We start from the raw sequence: 20,612 nt of genomic DNA, 5'->3' as shown, positions 1-20,612 counted from the left end.
AGGACTTTGAATCACAGAGGGGATCCTCGTGGGGCTTGGGGAACACAAGGCAAAATGTCTCTCCTTGAAGGTCTCTGCCTTCAGAGGCTGTGGACAGGCTGCTGATGTGCAGATGAGTGGAGGCAGCACGATGTGGTGGAGATGGTGTCTGTGGCACTGCTCATTTTGGATAGTAATTAGGTTTTACGCCTGATAGCTCAGAGCAAGTTAAGAGGAAGAGGAAAGTTTCCAGACATCAGAGTTCCCTCCAAGATAAGGGACAACATGGCAAAAACCATGAACATGCATGTATAGATGATGGGTGCACCATAGAAAGATCAAAGGTGAATTTTACATCTAAGTAAAATCATGAAAAAGGTTAAAAATAACCGCAATATCAAAGCCATAGGTGTCACCCAGACATTGCTTCATGGGTATTTTAGGCTTCACTCTTCCTAAATCATGTTGGTAGTAGATGAGAGAATGTGAAAGTGAATGAAAAAGCTAATATTTAATGTGAAAGGTAGATCATCCATGTAGGGTGGAAACAGAGAGGGGTAAGAAGGGTGAATTGCCATTGCAGGAGGACTCTAAAAAAGACATGGGAGAGTGGCAGGTGCCCACACTAAAGTGAAGATTTTGCAGTAGCTACTGTGTAGGTGTCTGGATGAGAGTAGGATCTGCGCCCATTCGTGATGGATAAGAAAGAATGTAGCTTGAACATGTTCTACAGAAGAAATCTTTACAATGCAGCTATAAGGTTGGACACGATGAATCTCTAGACAGGCATAGGCCCACCTCAAAACCAGACCTACAAAGTGGGAAGGAACTTGATATTTTCCACAGTGGTGAGGAAGGAAAGTACCTCTGTTAGGGTAAGTAGGAGGGAAGGCACGAACAAAACAGGGATAAGAGAGGTAGGGAGAACAGACGTAGATGTGTAAGTCACTGACAGGAGCCAATTGCTGTAATAATGCTTTTAGGCGGAGGTAGATGCACAGTGAAATAAGGGCAATCTGAAGGAGGAAAGGAATCCCTAAAAAAAGAAAAAAAAAGACACAGATATTATTTTATAGGAGATCACAGTTTGTAAAAGAATCCTCACAAACCTGACAACCACTGAATAAAACTTTTACAGGATCAGTCAAATTGTTATCTTCTGACAATATTTGTGCGTGAAAAGATCCTTTTTTCTCCTTGAGATGTTAGCTGTTATTATACAAATGAAAGCCTACTGATCAAAATTTTTTTCCCTGATGAAACAGAATTTCCCAGAGAACTAAACACTGTTTTCTGATTGGATATCAGTAACATCTTCAGGATAGTTCCCATGTTCATGTAATTGTTTCTGCAGCAAGAACAACAAAATGCAATATATGACTTCCTTTTTTTCCTGTGTTACAGACAGTAAGTGCAAGTGATATACATTTAATTCCACACTATTGCAAATGTTTATGGGGGTTGTTAAAAAAGAATCTAACAAAACAACAAGAAAACCAGTAACAAATGGTTTGTGAATTCCCCCAGTATCCAGTGAAAATGTCACAAAGTCAAGCTTTAGATGAAACCAGTCTGTGGGTTGTAGATGTAAATTGCACTGCAGCCCAAGCCTAGGCAGAGGAGTAATAACAAGCATGAAATAGCAAATTGTAATGAAAAATGCATTGCTATCACAGAGGAAGATATCCAGGTATCTGAAGATAAAAATATTTTAGATGTAAGAAGTAGAAGTAAATAAACTGACTTTATCCAGTGTTCAAAGTGCAAAGCTAATGAAATTAAAGGATTGCTTGCTAACCTCTCAGTCTCCATTCAAAAATTAAGAGTTCAGCAGGATTAAATCAATCAATCACACACACTTCCTTAGCCCTGTTCCATTTAGTTCTTTACGACAAGGTCATAGGTAAGATGTTTAGATTGCTTGGACTCAGTCAACAATAATTACTTTACTCTTGGCTACCACCCTTTCGAATTTACCCCTAATCTGATACGTTCTCTTCATCAAGTCCTTTATGGCTGTCTGTTGAAATGATGTGAAGTATTTGCCAGTGGTGGATATAATACAGAAGCAACAGTTAGGGTGCTAAGCATCTGCAAAATAAAAGAAAAGCCCAGGAATGTGTGCATTAACTGGTGTGAAATCAGGTCTGCTTCAGCTTGGAAAAGGAGATTAGTAGGTGACAGCAGATTGTGGTGATAGGGAATCAAGTGAAGCATACAGCCAGGGCTACAACTCCTTCATAGCAGAGTTGCCATCCTACAAAGAGTGGGGAACAAAGTGTTGCTTTTTCTTCCAGTGCCCACTTTACAACATGACTAAGCCTCCATCAAAACAATCTGTCAATTATTCTTTATCTTTTCTATCTCTCGTTGCTCAGTCTTCTGGCTGGAAAAGGATACAACTCTGGGTTCACATGCTGCATGCTTTTTTGAAAACATTTTGTATGGTATGACATTTAATGGTATTTTATGATTCGTCATGTTGAATACACAAATTGATTTTTCAGATACAACTGTCCTTCCCACAGTTTTTTTAATAAGTTGATTTACCTATCATTCAGATGCACTTAGCAAAAATATTAGGCTTTCCTGACAGATCCTCAGCAAGACAGAAAATTCAGAATAAAACCAGTATAAGCCAGTCATACATTCTCATACCTGAAATTTATGCTCAACTAAGCAACTCACAGACTTCAATTTCTTCCAAATAGTTGGACATATTTAGCTGCTTCTTTTGTTTGAAAATAACTCACTGAAACACTCAAAGCTTTGCAGATTTACTTGTCAATAAACATTAATCTGCAAATGGTTCATGGAAGCATTCTGCAGCCAATGGGTGGCTTGCAATCTGTTTATTGCTCCTATTGCCTTGTAGAACTTATCACTATAACTGCCTTTTCATAGAGTGACTCCTAAAGAGCTTCAAATACCAAACACTTCAATTTAAATACCACTGCAAAGCCACATACCATGTTTGATTCCCACTAACACACTTCTCAACACAGATCTGTTCAGCAAATATTGATGAAGAGGGGATAGTTGGTTTTGAAGCATTTGTCTAAGACCAAAAATTTCAAAAGTGACTAATTATTTTGGGCACCACAATTTCAGTGCTTCCCAGACAGAGACCTGGAAGGGATCTGTATACAGAGTGAAGGTTACTCTGGATCGAGTCTTGAAGAACATCTTCAAGTGGACGGTCAATAAATTATATGTTCAATTTACTTAGGCCATTTTGAAAATCCTAATTCACTGTGGTTTGATGTTTGTTTTTTTTCCTAACAGAACACAAGTGCTTTTCCCTTAGAATTGGCCTCTTGGCTTATAAGACTTTTGTAATATAAGATTTTGGGGTATCATCTTTCGGTTGTAATTAAATTCAAATAACTTGTATCTGTTTTTCTTTTCTGTGGGGACAGAAAATGTACAGTAAAAAGAAAAAGGGGTGGAGAAAGGGGACTGTGCCTTTTAAATGACACGGTGAACTCTCAATTTTCCATAGATGTAACATTTACATTTTTCAAGGTCATGTGTCAAATACAAATGAAATAATGAACCTTTGTTGCTCTGTGGTATCCCATGCCAGGCAACTTATGCATCAGCATCACTACAATGGCTTTGTTGAACTGCACTCCTGTGCCCTGCTGCTCTAACCTGGAAATTTAAAAGGTAGCAACTAAGTTTTCTAAAACAGAGCCAGAAAAAAATGGGGCTATGAGCTGCCAGTATTCTTAATTACAGAATTGTTATTTATTACAAAAGCAAAAGAACTAAAGAAAATGTGCAGAAGAAAGGTAAATGGCATGGAACAGGGATGTTAATGAAAAGGTTGAACAAGCTGCAGCTATGAGATTCTCATTTGACCCATGAGACGCTTCAAGAAAACCAGGTGGGATTCTAGGGGATGAAGCTGGAGATGCAGGAACTATTTACACTCCTATGATGGAGTGCACAGCAAAAACGGGCATCAAAGCTATTCTTTCAGAAGATGTAGGACCACATGAAAAAAGCTGTTCCTAATTTGGACAATTTATTTTATTCCGAGCTCTGTCACTGCAGTGAAATCACACAGTGCCTTCCAGAAAGGCAACTTATTGTTAAATATATGTTGCAAAGGAGGCTGTGTATTTTATTCCAATTTAGGATATACTATATTGTATGGTTAGAGAACAATTTTTATTTAAGCATTAAAAGTCTTAATGGTTTTAAAACACATGCCTCTTTTCCTTTTTTCTTCTCCTCTCTCAGTACACCATAAAATGAAGCTCTGGGTAATATTACTGTTCCCCGTGCCTTCCTAGGAAGGGCATGTTACTGAGAACACAAAGGGTGACTCCAGAGTTGTACATGTTACACTTATATTTTGAAACCAGTCATTTCAAGAAATTATTAAAATTTTCAGCTATTTCACAAAATGGCTGTTTTATTCAGTCATTCCATGAAATAAGAGAAGGTTTCACACCTTAATGAAGTTAGTAAAACTAGTAGGGAGACACCAGGTAAAATGTCTGATTCATTGTTGCTTGAATTAACTTAAATAGAATCATAGAATCATAGAATAAGCAGGTTGGAAGAGACCCACTGGATCATCGAGTCCAACCATTCCTATCAAACACTAAACCATGTCCCTCAGCACCTCGCCCACTCATCCCTTAAACACCTCCAGGGAAGGTGACTCAACCACCTCCCTGGGCAGCCTGTTCCAGTGCCCAATGACCCTTTCTGTGAAAAACTTTTTCCCTAATGTCCAGCCTAAACCTCCCCTGGCAGAGCTTGAGGCCATTCCCTCTTGTCCTGTCCCCTGTCACTTGGGAGAAGAGGCCAGCACCCTCCTCTCTACAACCTCCTTTCAGGGAGTTATAGAGAGCAATGAGGTCTCCCTTCAGCCTCCTCTTCTCCAGGCTAAACAACCCCAGCTCTCTCAGCCGTTCCTCATAATACCTGTTCTCCAGCCCCTTCACCAGCTTCATTGCTCTTCTCTGGACACACTCCAGAGCCTCAACAACCTTCTTGTGGTGAGGGGCCCAGAACTGAACACAAGATTCGAGGAGCGGTCTCACCAGTGCCGAGTACAGAGGGTGGATAACCTCCCTGGACCTGCTGGTCACACCGTTTCTGATACAAGCCAAGATGCCATTGGCCTTCTTGGCCACCTGGGCACACTGCTGGCTCATATTCAGTCGGCTGTCAACCAATACACCCAGGTCCCTCTCCTCCAGGCAGCTTTCTAGACAGTCTTCTCCTAGTCTGTAGCACTGCACAGGGTTGTTGTGCCCCAAGTGCAGGACCCGGCATTTGGCCTTGTTAAACCTCATGCCATTGGACTCAGCCCAGCGGTCCAGCCTGTTCAGATCCCTTTGCAGAGCCTCCCTACCCTCCAGCAGATCCACACCTCCACCCAGCTTAGTGTCGTCCACAAACTTGCTAAGGGTGCACTCGATGCCTTCATCCAGGTCATTGATAAAGACATTGAACAGGGCTGGACCCAGCACTGAGCCCTGGGGAACCCCACTTGTCACTGGCCTCCAGCTGGATTTCACACCATTTACCACCGCTCTCTGGGCCCGGCCATCCAACCATTTTTCCACCCAGGAGAGTGTGCGCCTGTCCAGGTCAGAGGCTGACAGTTTCCGAAGCAGAATGCTGTGAGAAACTGTGTCAAAGGCTTTACTGAAGTCCAGGAAGACCACATCCACAGCCTTTCCCTCATCCAGCGGCCAAGTCACTTTGTCATAGAAGGTGATCAGGTTAGTTTGGCAAGACCTGCCTTTTGTGAACCCATGTTGACTGGGCCTGATCACCCGGTTCTCTTGCATGTGCTTCATGATAGCACTCAAGATCACCTGTTCCATGACTTTCCCTGGCACTGAGGTCAGACTGACAGGCCTGTAGTTCCCTGGATCCTCCCTGCAACCCTTCCTGTAGATGGGCACAACATCAGCCAGCCTCCAGTCCAGTGGGACTTCCCCACTCTTCCAGGACTGTTGGAAGATGATGGAAAGGGGTTTGGCCAGCACATCCGCCAGCTCCTTCAATACCCTTGGATGAATCCCATCCGGCCCCATAGACTTGTGGGTGTCTGGTCGGGCTAGCAAGGCTCTGACCACCTCCTCTTGGATCATGGGAGCCTCATTATGCTCCTCTAGCTCCTGGGTTTGTACACAGATGGAACGACTCTCCTTACAACTAAAGACTGAGGCAAAGAAGGCATTAAGTACCTCAGCCTTTTCCTCATCCCCTGTCACTGTTCTTTCTGCGTCCAATAGGGACTGTATGGTCTCCCTAGTCCTCCTTTTATTATTTATATATTTATAGAAGGATTTTTTGTTATCTTTCACAGACTTTGCCAATTTGATTTCTAGTTGAGCCTTAGCCCTTCTGATTTTTTCTCTACACAATCTCACTTCCCTCCTGTAGTCCACCCAAGAGGCCTGTCCCCTCTTCCAGAGCCCATAAACGTTTCTCTTCTTCTTGATACCACTCAAGATCTCTCTGTTCAACCAAGCTGGTTTTCTCCCCTGCCAGCTTTTTTTCCGGAACATGGGGATGGCTTTCTCCTGAGCTGCTAGGATTTCCTTTTTGAAGAGCTCCCAGCCCTCCTGGGCTCCCTTGCCCTTAAGTACTGTCTCCCATGAGACTTCGCCAACCAGCCTTCTGAAGAGTTCAAAGTCTGCCCTCTGGAAATTTAATGCTACTGTCCTACTAACCACCCTCTTCACTTCACCTAGAACAGAAAACCCTATCATCTCATGATCACTTTGTCCTAGGCGTCCACCTACTGCCACATCCCCCAAAAGGCCTTCTCTGTTCACAAAGAGCAGGTCCAGGAGGGCACCCTCCCTTGTTGGTTCATTCACCAGCTGTGCAAGGAAGTTGTCTTCCATGCGCTCCAGGAACCTCCTAGACTGCTTCCTTTCTGCTCTATTGTACTTCCAGCAGATATCAGGAAGATTGAAGTCTCCCACAAGAACAAGAGGCATTGATCTAGAGATTAACCCCAGCTGTTTATAGAAGAGCTCATCAGCTGCTTCTCCTTGGCTGGGTGGTCTGTAACAGACTCCCATCACAAAATCTACCTTCTGGTGGGCTCCTCTGATTTTAACCCACAGGCACTCAATCTCCTCATCGCCACAATCCATCTCAACGCAGTCCAAGTCCTCCCTTACAAAGAGGGCTACCCCACCTCCTCTCCTACCCTTCCTATCCCGCCTGAAGAGTTTGTACCCCACCATAGCTGCACTCCAGTTATATGAGTCGTCCCACCACGTTTCCATGATGGCAACGACATCATAGGCTCCTTGCCCTATGACAGCTTCCAGCTCTTCCTTCTTATTCCCCATGCTGCATGCATTGGTGTAAATGCACTTCAGCTGGGCTGCCGAGCCTTCAGCCCTCTTAGAGGGAACAGAGTTCATTCCCAATTGCCTGGTAACTGGAGTAGCTATCTCCAGAGTGCCCGTATCTCCCTTAGCACCCCGAGGTGTGTTCTCCCCCACTTTCTGTGTGGTGAGGTACTGGTGGTCCACACCAGCACATCCTCTACGAATCACCAGTGCCCCATGTCCAGGCTCATTCCTGTCTAGCCTGGGCTCAACCCCCTCCCTCTTCACATCTAGTTTAAAGCTCGATTTATGAGCTTAGCTAGGTTTTTAGCAAGGGCTTTATTCCCCCTAAGAGACACACCTGTCCCATCCTTAGCAAGAAAGCCTGGGGGTGCGTGAGCCACCCCATGATCAAAGAAGCCAAAGCCCCTCTCCTCACACCAGGCTCGGAGCCAGGCATTAATTGAATTCTTCTTCATGACTTCCCGCTCCTCTCTATTTAGCCTTGGGATGGAGCAGAATACTATTTGTGCCCCAGAGCCCTCCATCATTTTCCCAATGGCCCTGAAGTCATTCTTGATGGTTTTGGTCTTTTTGTTTACTAGATCATTGTTACCAGTTTGGACTACTATCAGAGGATAGTAGTCTGTCTCGTGGACCAGGGAAGGAAGTTTTCTAGCTACCTCCTTCACTGATGCCTCCGGCAAGCAGCAGACCTCTCTGTGGAGCGGGTCTGGTCTGCAAATGGGTCCCCCCATTCGTTTTAGGAGGGAGTCCCCTACAACAACCACCCTCCTCTTCTTCTTAATGGAGGATGTTTTTATCTTTTTCTGAGGATGGTGCGGCCTAGGGAAGGATTCTAGGCTGTGGGAGCCATCATCCTCATCCTCAGGGTTGGATTCCACCTGCAGCACCTGGTACTTGTTCACCAGGGGGATCTGGGGTTTTGGTGTCTGGGTGAGGGGAGCAGGTTTCTTTCATCTGGCAGGAACTTGCTGCCATTCCCCATCTCTTGTAGCCCCAACCTTGCAGTCTGCAGGTGGATGGTGTTTGGACACACCAGCTCCAGCAGGCTGCTGAGTTAGTGAGAGGGCACTACTCCACTGGCCTATCTCCCTCTCACACTCCCTGATGGTCCTCAGCCTCTTTACCTCCTCCCTTAACTCCTCCACCATACAATGGAGTTCCCCCACTCAAGAACAGCTTTCACAAGTGGAGCCAGTAACAGAGGCACGAGCTGGTGTGGGAGGGGGCACTGCCTGCAGCCCATGGTCTGGGTAGCTGCATGCACCCACTGTGGCTCTGTCTGAGTGGCAGCATCCATCCTGCCTGCTGCAGCACACGGAGCGGCTTTAATCTTCTGCCGGGTGGCCACCATGGTCCTCGGTGTCTTCTGTCTAGTCTCTAGGTCCTCTCTGCGCCCTGCCTTCTCACCCTGCCCACTCGAATTGCTGCTTGAAATGCCGCTCAAACTTCCCTGCACCTCTTTGCCACGCTCCTCTTCGCCGTGCTCCATAGACATCATTTACTATTATTTTTATCATTTATTTACTTTTAAAGCCATACAGACTTTTGCATTTATTTCTGAAATCATCCAGTCGTATACACTACATGCCAGAACTGAACTTATCTTTGTAACCGAAGTGACTGTGATACCAGTCTTGCATCTATTCAGCTTCTCAGTGTATTCACCCATTTGAAGACTACACTCTACCAAGAGCTCTGCCTACAAGGACAGCATGTGGGGCAGATGGTGCCCTAGAAGTGAAGCATCTCAAAGGGATCAGTGGGTGAAGAATTTTGTGGATCTGGATGAATCTTCTCTGACAGAGCTTGAGATAGAGGAGCAGGTCTAACTTTTGCTTTAGCAGTAGTTCGTTTTTCTTCCTACCACTATCTCAGACATGGGGGGCAGAGTGTTTTCTGGATATGTTGATGCAGCAAAGTCATTAAAAAGAGTGCCGAGCACTGAAAACACATTGTGCTGACTGCAGAGGTGGTTGATGATCCCTGATGGAAGAGGTTGAGCTAAGCCCACATTTGGGACTCATACCAAACCAAGCTGCATACGGTATGCAGTTTGTTCCAGATTGACCAGGGGTGTTTTTGAGAACTGGACAAAGTGAACCCCACAGTCTTGTCCCATGAATTATTGTCTGCCATCCATGTTAAAAGCATTTGCTTAATACCCCTTTGAGAGAGCTCTGGCTTTAATGATATCTTGCTTTTCCGTGCATGAAGCTAAGCAGAGGCCACAGAAGCTTTGATTCTTGCATGACCTCAGCAGCAAATTCAGTTTCTTTGTCACTTTGCAACACAATAGGGGTAAAAATATCCAAGAGCTGAAAAGCCACTTCTGATGCTCCCTCTGAGGCAAGGGTTCAGAGAACACAAAATTTGGTGAGGTGATCTTGGTACACCATTATCCCCTTGAAATTGCCTTGAGACCAAACTGGCATATTAATAAGGTCAGCTCACCCCCATCATGAACATTCATTGCTCATGGTCTGTTTCACACTGATGCCATCAGTGAAGGCCCTCTTTATCTTCTTCTAGCACCCAAGACAGAAAGATCTGAACAGTTCAATAGCCTGTCTTGTCGTGTTTGCATATTTAGATGTTACATGCTTTATAACATGAATATGCGGCCACATGCACTTTTCAGATATTATCATATCTGTCTTCAATGCTCACATGGTATATTGGAAATGCTTCTTTGCTTCAACGTTTCTCGATTAGCTTCTCGTTTTCACCACACCACAGTATTTCACACCTACGAGCAGTGGAGAACATCTAAAAGAATTGGCAATTGCATAGCCAAATAAGACAAAAATTATTATGAGAAAACAAAACAAAAAAAAAGGAATGTTCTTCTAAACTTACTCTTCAAGAGGATAGTATCAAGTCCTGACTTTGATTTGGGATTTTGTGTTGCTTTTTTGATTTTGGCAATAGTTGTACAGTATTCTGCCCTTGGTATCATGTACTTTGGGCACTTCTCATAGTTTTTGTAAAGTTGTTTGCTGAAGCTGCTTTCAAAATCCAGTCATCTCCAGCAGTCATTGCAGAACAAGCTACAGATTCTTATCCAATAATGCTCCTTTTCGCAATAAGCTTGTTACTGTGTGAAGCAAAGAGTCAAATAGTCTAGCAGAATATCCAGCACATCAGCCTTTTCAAAGAATGCGTGAAACTTTTAGTCATTTTAGCAAATGAGTGAGTCAAGGAGTCATTTTTCAAAATGACTGAAAATTTCAGTCATTTCAGGCAATGACTGGTTTCATAGCACAACTAACACATCGCTCGCAGAAGGAAAGGCTTAGGCTCAAAGAGCAAAGCAGATCATGTTCTTCAAACCCCCTCTTGTGGCTGTTGAGAATAACGCCATAAAATACCACACTACTGTACTCTTTTGTTTAAAGACTTCAGTGATTGTTCAGGAAGAAAGGAGATGTGAGAGGCCTTGTTTAGCGATAGGGTACATCCTGATGCTTCATATTCTTCCTTCCTAAACCAATTGGAGACAGGGAGGTGATTTGAGACAGCCAGCTTGGCTTCACCAAGGGCAAGTCCTGCCTGACCAACCTAGGGGCTTTCTATGATGGGGTGACCACATCAGTGGACATGGGAAAATCAGTTGATGTAATCTAGCTGGACTTCTGTAAACGCTTTGACATGATTCCCAACATCCTTTTCTCTAAATTGGAGAGACATGGATTTGATAGGTGGACTATTTGCTGGATAAGAAATTGGTTGGATGTTCAGGGACATGGTTTAGTGGTAGATAGGAACGGTTGGAGTCAATGATCCTGGAGGTCTTTTCCAACCTAGTGATTCTGTGATCCACATTCAGAGTGTAGTGGCCAATGGCTCGATGTCCAGACAGAGATCTGTGACAAGCAGTGTCTCTCAGGGATCTGTACTGGGACCAGTGCTGTTCCATATTTTCATCAATGGTATAGACAGCGAGATCGGATGCACTCTCAGCAAGTTTGCAAATGACATCAAGCTGAGTGATAGAGTTGTCATACCAGAAGGATGGGATGTCCTCCAGAGGGACCTGGACAAGTTGGAGAAGTGGGCCTGCATGAACCTCATGAGGCTTACAAGACTGAGTGCAAGGTCCTACAACTGGGTCACGGTAATCTGCAGTTTCAACGCAGGCTGGAGGGTGAAATCATTGAAAGCAGCCCTGCAGAAAAGGACCTGGGGGTGCTCGTTGATGAGAAGCTTGACATGAGCCAGCCATGTGTGCTTGTAGCTCAGAAGGCCAACCGTATCCTGAGCTGCATCAAAAGAAGTGCGGCCAGCGGGTTGAGGGAGATGATTCTCACCCCCTCCCCACTCAACTCTCCTGAGACACCACCTGGAGTATCATGTCTGGTTCTGGAATCCCCGATGTAAGAAGGATATGGAACGGTTGGAACAGGTCCAGAGGAGGGCCATGAAAATGATCAGAGGGCTGGAGCACCTCTGCTATGAGGACAGACTGAGAGAGTTGGGGCTGTTCAGTCTGGAGAAGGCTCTGGGGAAACCTTATAACAGCCTTTCAGTACCTGAAGGGAACTTACAAGAAAGCTGGGGAGGGACTTCTTACAAGGACATGTAGTGACAGGAGGAGAGGGAATGGCTTTTAATTGGAAGGAGGAAGATTTAGATTAGAAATTAGGAAGAAATTATTCATGATGAGGGTGGTGAGACACTGACACAGGTTGCCCAGGGAAGTTGTGGCTGCCCCCTCCCTGGAAGTGTTCATGGCCAGGTTGGATGGGGCCCTGAGCAGCCTGGCCTGGTGGGTGTCCCTGCCTATGGCAGGAGGGTTGGAGTTGGATGATCTTTAAGGTCCCTTCCAACCCAAACCATTCTATGATTCCATGAAAATCTCTGGCAAAGCAGTTAATTTTTTTTCTCTTAAGTAAAAGTACAGGGGGATTGAGCTGGAAACCTCTACAGAGATCCAGGACAAAGTAGTTTCCAAAGAGGTTCTGTAGGGATGACAGATCCACTGGCTATGAATATTTAGAATAACTGTTTATGTCTTATTTCTAAGGACAACCTTCGCTTTGGTTTGGGTTTTTTTCTAAAAACCGTTTTAAAGATTCATAATGTTCAGCAAAACAAATTATGGCAGAATTTTTTGTCAGTGTCGTATACTTCTGGCGCGTCCTTCCTGTGGAAGGAAATCGTCATCTTGGTGTGGGGAAATGGGATGTTGAGGACCCATTTGCAAAAATGATACCACACCTTGTGTCCCTGTTGAAACGACAATGCCAGAAGGAGAATTAAATCCATCAGACTGGAACATTACTTGTTTCGGAGCGTACTCAGAACAAGATCAGCACAGGCATGCAAAAGCCTTTGGACATCATCCTGTCTGTGATACCTCATTTTGCTAGCACTCCCCTCTTCCCAAATCCCATGCACCTCCTCTTTCTTCCACTACCACTTCAGGGAATTCTTTTAAATAAATTTTTAATCTAAAGTAAGGGAACTATTTTCCTTCAGTATAACTATGGCTACAAGCTTCTGGGTTTTTTTTGTTATTATTATGTTATTTACAGTAATATTGAAAGTCAACAGACACATAAATTCTAAGACAGTAGCCTTAGGGAACCTGGTAGAAGTCCATTTTGTTCTACATTATATTCTGGCACAATGAAAGACTACACAGATTGAATACAAAAGTACTTCATACCAAACTTACAGAAACTGTGTCAGATCTAATGCAAAACAAAGTGATTGAATTGCATAATTTAATAAAGGTTTACATTAGTCTGAAACATAGCAAGTAGGGAATAATTTTAAAACATAAGCTGGAAAAACATTATCAACGGAAAAGAAAGAAAACAATTGGTAGTGCTTTTCTCATCTGTAAGTTGTCCAAAATGCTGACCATTATTAAGTTCAATGTTTTTCATTTAATGCATAAGGGAAATAGCTCATTGAGCTTGTACTGGATAGGTTTTGTTAAAACTAAACTGAAATACATTTTCACATGAAGAAATTAGAGGGAATTTTCAGGGAAACATTGAAATATTTCATTTTGGAAATGTGACAACAAAATCAGCTCGATAACGTAATTTTTTCCCATCCAAAATTGTCTCACTCAGCAAAAAAATCACATGAATATTGGGCATGCACGTTTTGACAACAGGTACTTCAGCAGTGTGGGTTTGCCTGTATCTTTATACATTTAGGGAGCTCAAGATTCGGTTCCTGACTCTGTCACAGTTTTCATGGGTGCTTAAGGTCAAAGTGAAGACTTGCAACAGTGACTCCAAATCAGCTTGAGTGTGTCTAAGTTTGAAATCAGTGAAACTCACTGCACTACATTTTGGTACATCCTGATGTATCTCAGCTCCCTAAAAATACCTTCCTGGAAGGGAAAATTTATTAGTTCTTGTGAAGTACCCTCATGCTGGGACAACAGGGAACAGACACGAGAACAAGGGCACATCAGGACTGTCTCAAAATTCCTCTGCAGGGCAGCACAAATTGAACTTTTCATTATTCAGCTTGCATTATCCTTGTAGAAAACTGCAACACAATTTCTCTATGCAGCATCCTTCCTAAATGACTCAGAGCACATTTGCCTAGAGAAGGACTAGGCAGCTTTCCTGGTAGACAGGAAGCAGCAGGTGGAGGGAGGGCCTGTCACCTTCCCAGCCCTGGCCTGATCCCCACAGTCCCTTGCAGTCCCTGCTTTCTTTTATGGCTGCAGGAAGTTTTGGACTCACAGCAGATTTTTCAGGTCCTTGAAAAGTTGACATATCCCTTGCCTTGCTTTGCCTGGTGACAGAGAACCTGCTATTAGCTTGAAGAAAATATCACACAGCATTGAGCTTTTCCATCCCAACAGTTTTAATTAAGCCAGCTGGTTCATACTATACATTTATCAACATTAAAACCAGAATTATTTGCTAAAGTGAATGTAGACATACAGAGGAGTTAGGTATTAGTAATTACTCTTAAAGTGCACTATACATATACACCTACTCTATTGATTTCCAATATTTAATATTCCACAGTGACCAGTACAGAGCTAGCTACACTAATGGAAACACAAGTATATTAATCTCAGTCCCTTAGCCAACATTTAAGACATTTATTTTTATTTACCTAATACTGGAGAAAAGCTCTATCGCTAATAAATTTATCTGAGTGAGAAGTTACTTCCAAAGACCACAATACTTTGCAGATACACAATGCAAAATGTAGTCTGTTTTAAACACTGCCTACTTTATTCAAGCATTACTTTTAAAATACGTTTTAAGCATTTTTCATCTGTGTCAGATATTTAGGGGCTTTGCATTATAAGCTTGCAGACTGGTCAATCCATTCTGTGGTTGTGCCATGTTGACACAAAGCCATTGTTACCACCTGTCCACAACAGAAGTAGGATAGGCTGGCATTTCTTTCCTTTTTCTTTTGCTTACTCCATGAATATATTTCTACTGAGTAAATCAAACTCATTTTCTTTCACAAAGGTGTATAACTGGTGGACTTCTAAACCACTTGACCTTTCAGCTATGTGTGTTTCTGGAAAGAGTTTGCTAAGCGAGGCAGTGTTGTGTATTGTTTCTAGCTCTGCATTCCTGAGATCCCTCTTGTGCTCTTGTTTTCAAGATTATTATTGCTGATTATTATGGGATTGGGCCTAAGGAAGGTAGGTGTTTAAAGAACACTTAATTTGAATCAGTCTCACAGACACCAACTTTTCCAGGAAATTTCAGCATTTACTTCTGCATAGGGAGCTTCTGGTGAAGGTTGACTACAACTGAAACTCCTCCTTCAACTCAGATGCTTTTCAAGCGTTATTTGTGCCCAGAAGGAGCCAAGCTGTGGGTTCGTATCGACCTGTTTGTTTTATCAAAGACTCCAGCACTGGTAGTAATTACACAATTGACAACAAAAATTGCAATGTGGAGTAGACTGTAAAAAGTAGCAAAATGCAGTTTTGGTATGTTTAAATACAAATATGAATGTGGAAAACCTTTCAAAGGCAAATTGTCAATTCACTAGAAGACAGAGTACCTGGTTTTCTTAAGCTTCCCATAGCAACTGCGAACAGCCAACTGAGAGTGGTTTTAGGAGAACAGATGTAGTGAGTTAAGATTTCTCAACTCTAGATCTTCTAAAAAGCATTATCTGTCTACAAAACCACTTACCAGGTAAGATGATCTTGGTAGTTTTTCTATAGCAGCTTACAAAAGCATTCGGTCTAGTTACCATACCTATTCCTTCTCTTTTTAATTTTGATTCTGTCATTTCCATGGCTTTAAGATGCAACACTCTAAGACCCACACTTTCTCAGAAAATAAAGCTTCAAGGTGCAAATCGCTTCATATAGACAGTTTCTGTTCCAAGCTCTGATGTTATTCCCCATTGTACTACTCTTCTGTCCTGCCTGCTGCACCTTCGGTGTAAGACAATATAGAGAGTCTTTGCAAAACATTAGCAAACTAATCACCGTGAACTGGATTTATCTGTCCATCTGAAAAATACTGAAGAGATATTTGCTTGGCAAGAAATAATCTTTCTCAACAGGTAAAGTTGTCTTAAAGGGATATATTTTCAAAACTTAGTATATTTAAAATTTGCATTAAAATTAATTAATGAAAATTACTTTATTCTTGCTATTGACAATTCAGGAATCCAATGCCTTTGAGTGTGAAAACAATTAAGTCTCAAGAAACAGGTTGACTTCTGCTGTAAAATGAAGACTGGAGAATTTACAATCTTCTCAGTCCTTTTTCCTGGCAAAGATCAGGTGCTACCAGATAGGGATCAATAAAAGCAATGTGAAAATAATTTGCCTTCCTGGCTAGATTTCAAATGGAAAAATTAGTTGTTTTGAATGATGCCAAAATAGTCAAGCATTTCTTGGGAAATGTAAAACTATTGAACAAGGTAAAAAACTTTTCCAAATTGTTTCTGAGGGGTTTTTGTGTGTATGTGTTTTGGGGTTTTTTTGTTAAATGAATTCAACAAGTTTATCACAAACTTACAAATAGTTTCAGCTGACCTGCATTTACATTTACAGCAAACAAATTGCTCAAGCAAAAGACATTCATCACCTCTGGGAACAATACACATCTTTTTTTTTCCTGCGTGGCTTTCCTGAACACTAGTAAGCTATTAACCATATTTCCTGCTTCCTGCATTTGATTATCAAACATAGTATGCTTGCCAGACCAGATTTTCCACATGAAAGTATTCAATGTATATTCTTTACAATTCTTATCCTGTCCCAACTATTTCTACATGTTAATGCAAAAAGCTTGAAGGACCCAAGATCTTCATTTATCTTAAACAGGAAGAGCCATTGTCTATTCTGGGTATCCAAATTATAGCACTCAGACTGATTCTCAAGAGTGCTGAAGTGCAGTATCTTTCTCTATTTTTAATTTTAAAACAATACCTATATTGCATAATTGCACGGTTGAGGGTTTTTTTCAGATCTAGCTCTTCAAGATCAGATGCATTCCAGCTACTACAGACACTTTAAAAAACAATAGGAAATGTACTTTAATTAATTAATGCACTGTTTGAAGCAGTTTTGGATGCAGAATCTATGGGAGAAGATTATGAATATTTTGTCTGAATGGTTCTTCTGTTTCCCAACAATCCTGTAAATATTTTAATAGTGTAGCAAAAATGATGCATCCCTGATGAAAAGTTAAGAGTCAGGCAAAGGAAAAATAATTATTTCAACCTTTGTACTATTTCCCCCCCAAAAAACAGGAGAGGTAGCCTGAGGCCAGGCAACTTCAACCTTGTTAACTGAACCATGAGCATCCTCCCAGGAATGACTAGAATTCATTGCAGGCTCACCAGAGCCCTGTAATGGATTCAGCATTAGGCTTCAAATGCAAGAGTTGAACTCGCATGGGCCTGCAAAAGGCCTGGGTTGCAAAACAGACAAGAACAAAAGCTCTACATGCAAACTACTTCCCCAACCCTTAGAAACTCTTTTCTGATGATTTTTTTTTCTTTATAGAAGAAAATCACCTTTATCAGGATGGATAGGCTTCCTAATTCTACTTACATGTGAGAAATTATGATTTCTGTGATTCTGTGTGGCTGATAGGAATGGTTGGACTCGATGATCCAGTGGGTCTTTTCCAACCTAGTGATTCTGTGATTATTTTGGTTGAGAGAAAGATATAGGAGAAGATTTAAATTATATAGCTGGGAAAGAGTAGCAGCATATTGCTGGGTTTGTATTTTGGTTTGGGGTTGTTTATTTTGTGGGTTTGTTGTGGGTTTTTTTGTAAAAAGCTTTCCATTCCTATTTCCTGTTTTCAAAAAAAAAGGTTTCCATTTTGCACTCCCTGCTTTGCTGAAATGCAGGGAGGATGACCTCTGTGTATCTTTTTAGGATATCTGAGCTTTCTAGAAAACAACAGAATATTCCCCATTAATACTCCATATATCAATAGCAAAAAGGTTTGTTGCAGTTCTCCTGTTTTCATTTTCATTCTGCTCTTGCTGCAAGGGATAATCTGCTTAATGTCTGCTAGGTGGGGTGGGACCTTGGGATTTCTCATATTACATCTTGTCCTGCAGGTTCCCAGTGTTCTCCTCCCTGACATTTTGCTGGTCCCACTCAGAGTCACAGAACCTTTCCCCATTATTCAGAGATGACACAGCACTAAATCATCCCATTTACACAAACTTGTTCTCCTAGACCATTCAAGGACTGCACTCCTCTCAGTCTGGTACTATCTATCTGCAGCATTTCCTTTTTGTTCTTTTCTTAAACAATTTTAAGAAACTACAGACAACCGGAGAGTTTTCTTTGAGAGGCAAGTTACTAAATATAAATCCTGTAAACCTGGGAGTCTTAAAACCCTCCTCCTTTCTTTACACCCATTCTCCTATATTTAAAAGCATGTAAGAAGCTGCCAATCAGCTCTGTTTCAAGGTTATTTGGAAGGTCTTCACTTTCCCTAGTGTCAGCAATGAGTCATGAATCACAGCTTTCAGTAAAGTAAGGGCTGCTTGTTAGCTAAAGCATTACAGAATATCCCTTTCAGACTCACCCAAAACGCTGCCACAAGGTCTAATACTAAATCCCAGTGATAAGCAGTAGTTGAACTTAAACAACGTGGATGTCAAAATCTGTTGGATCTGTACAAAGGCAAAACCACTCTACTTTGAAAGACACTGGAACAGTAATACCAGGGGAAATCAGTGTGTAAGTCGTCTGACCTCTTTTTTCTTTTCCCTCATTTCTCCCTTATGCTCTCTCTCCCCTCCATCCCTGAAGGAAGTTGAAGATGTTTTCATAATGTGGATGATAGAGACAGCTGATCTGCATAAGGAAGCTGAAAACAGCCTGCGTGTTTTGAAGCTCCTCCTCTGCATGTTACATGCCAGCAGAGATTTGCTGCGAAACAGGAGAACTGCAATGCAGCATTTTCCTCTGGACCTTTGCAGCTGTATTACAGTTCCAAGCACACCACAGAAGACTTTTGTTTACAGCATTTAAATTTAATTTGAATGGTAGCTGTTGAAAGTAGACAGATGAATCACTGCGCATCCACTAACACTTTAGTGCTCATCCACCCTAAGGCTATTATGTTTAATTGAATTACTTCATGTTTTCTTACAATTAATTTTACTATTGTTTTATGGTAATGCCTGCCTCTAATAATTAGTGGTCCTTAATACTTGCTAGAAATAAGATGGCTGAGTGAAAAAGAAGAGTCATAAAGGAGTTCAAAATATGGAGGAACAAAATCACTAAGTCAGAATGATAAGGGCAGTAAGCTCAGAAGGGGAGAAACTTCAAGAAAAAGTTCATGTTGAAATCATCTCTTATTTTCTTCAAGAACAACAGTGTTATTTCCTAATAATGTTCACAATTCTGCTTCCCAAACTGTACAATGTCATTAAAAGGTCAGTCAGGATGGCAGTATCTTTCTTCCAGAAGTCAAACCTGGCAAACATTTGGTAACTCCAGTCCCAGGCAGTGAAATAACTGCCTTTTCTCCTTCAAGTCCGTATTGCTTTAACACCATCCAAGCTCAGGAAGGCAGGATGTTACAAGGTCATTTCCAATATGATATCCTGTAGCCCAAGCACCAAAGCACTGCTCCAATTTACTCATTAATCTGAACTCCAAATAATAGGGGAAAAGTTAATGTCTTGGTCCAGCTTCTCATCTTTTTGCACATCCACAGAGGTACTAGTTTAATGCACCAACATTTCCATTACAAGTTCAAAATACACTGCAGTCGCAAGTGAGAAGAATAACAGTGCTCTTAGATTAGTTCCCCATGGAAATAGTCACCTAGCCAGTCAGCATAATTATCATACTCCAGTGAAGAAAAATCCTGGATGAAAAATGTGACAACGATGAAATTCAGCTGATGAAAAATTCTGACAGAGCTCTGGGGGGAAACTATCCCAAAACTCTCTCACTTTTGACATAATATGAAGATAATTCATATAGAAGAATTATATATGCACAAGGCTAGTAATAAGAAATCTCAAACTGGATTTCTGATCTGTTTTAAAAAAAAAACAAACTTCCTACATGCTGGATTTAACCACTAATTTCAATAAAGCCAGGATTTAGCTCCCATTGACTGTGATGCAGCCATTTCTCCCTAAGGCTCAAAAATACTTAACTTCTCACACATATGCATGCAAACAGAACAAAAGAGCAGAAACTATATATCCTTCTCTCCGATAACATCCTATATCAGTTGCAAGTTACAGACTGATGGCTGCAAGTATGCTTTGCACCAAGCTTTCTCGGTATGTTTGCAGCTATACTGCATAACATCAAAGCAATTGCAAACAGCTATGACTACTACAAATGATAGAAGCATCTCTCCTTTTCATGTTTTTCCTGCCACTTCATTAGAGAAGGTTGTTTTTTTTGATGGGTTTCTATATGAATGATTATCCTCTGATTTTCTGCATCTTCTCTTTTGATTGACTGAAGACCAATTGGTTGTTGATAAGTACACACTGTTTAATATTCACAGTTACACACCAGAAATGGGAATAGATTTCTTTCTTAGCCCTGTACATATAGCCTCAAATAGAAGACCCCTTTCCCTTGAAAGAAGAAAGAGTTATTTATTGCCCCGTCAAGAACTCTCGCTCCTGAAGGTGACAAACTCTATTGCTTTGCCTAAACTGAACTCTGATGGAACAATATTAATCCCCCCACTGATGGGGACACACGTGAATCTTGCTCCTGGCAGCAATCCATTGTAAAGCACAGCCCACTATTTCTTGTAGCAGCAGCATGGACCTTAGAACTTCTCACTTTGCCATGGAGATGATGTTCTT

General features: G+C 41.9%; 1 long non-coding RNA gene across 1 annotated transcript in view; it reads left to right on the top strand.

Annotated features, from left to right (window-relative positions):
* LOC138718608 (uncharacterized) overlaps positions 1-20,134 on the top strand; it is a 63,647-nt gene extending 43,513 nt beyond the window's left edge. The window contains exons 5-6 of the long non-coding RNA XR_011337118.1: positions 16,761-16,824; positions 17,871-20,134. This is a non-coding gene — a long non-coding RNA (uncharacterized lncRNA). The remainder of the gene's footprint in view (positions 1-16,760; positions 16,825-17,870) is intronic.
* Positions 20,135-20,612: the final 478 nt, after the last annotated feature.

Source organism: Phaenicophaeus curvirostris, chromosome 3, assembly GCF_032191515.1.
Source record: "Phaenicophaeus curvirostris isolate KB17595 chromosome 3, BPBGC_Pcur_1.0, whole genome shotgun sequence".
NCBI lineage: Eukaryota > Metazoa > Chordata > Aves > Cuculiformes > Cuculidae > Phaenicophaeus > Phaenicophaeus curvirostris.
The sequence above is the reverse complement of the archived record's forward strand: the minus strand, read 5'-3'. Positions and strand labels throughout refer to the sequence as shown.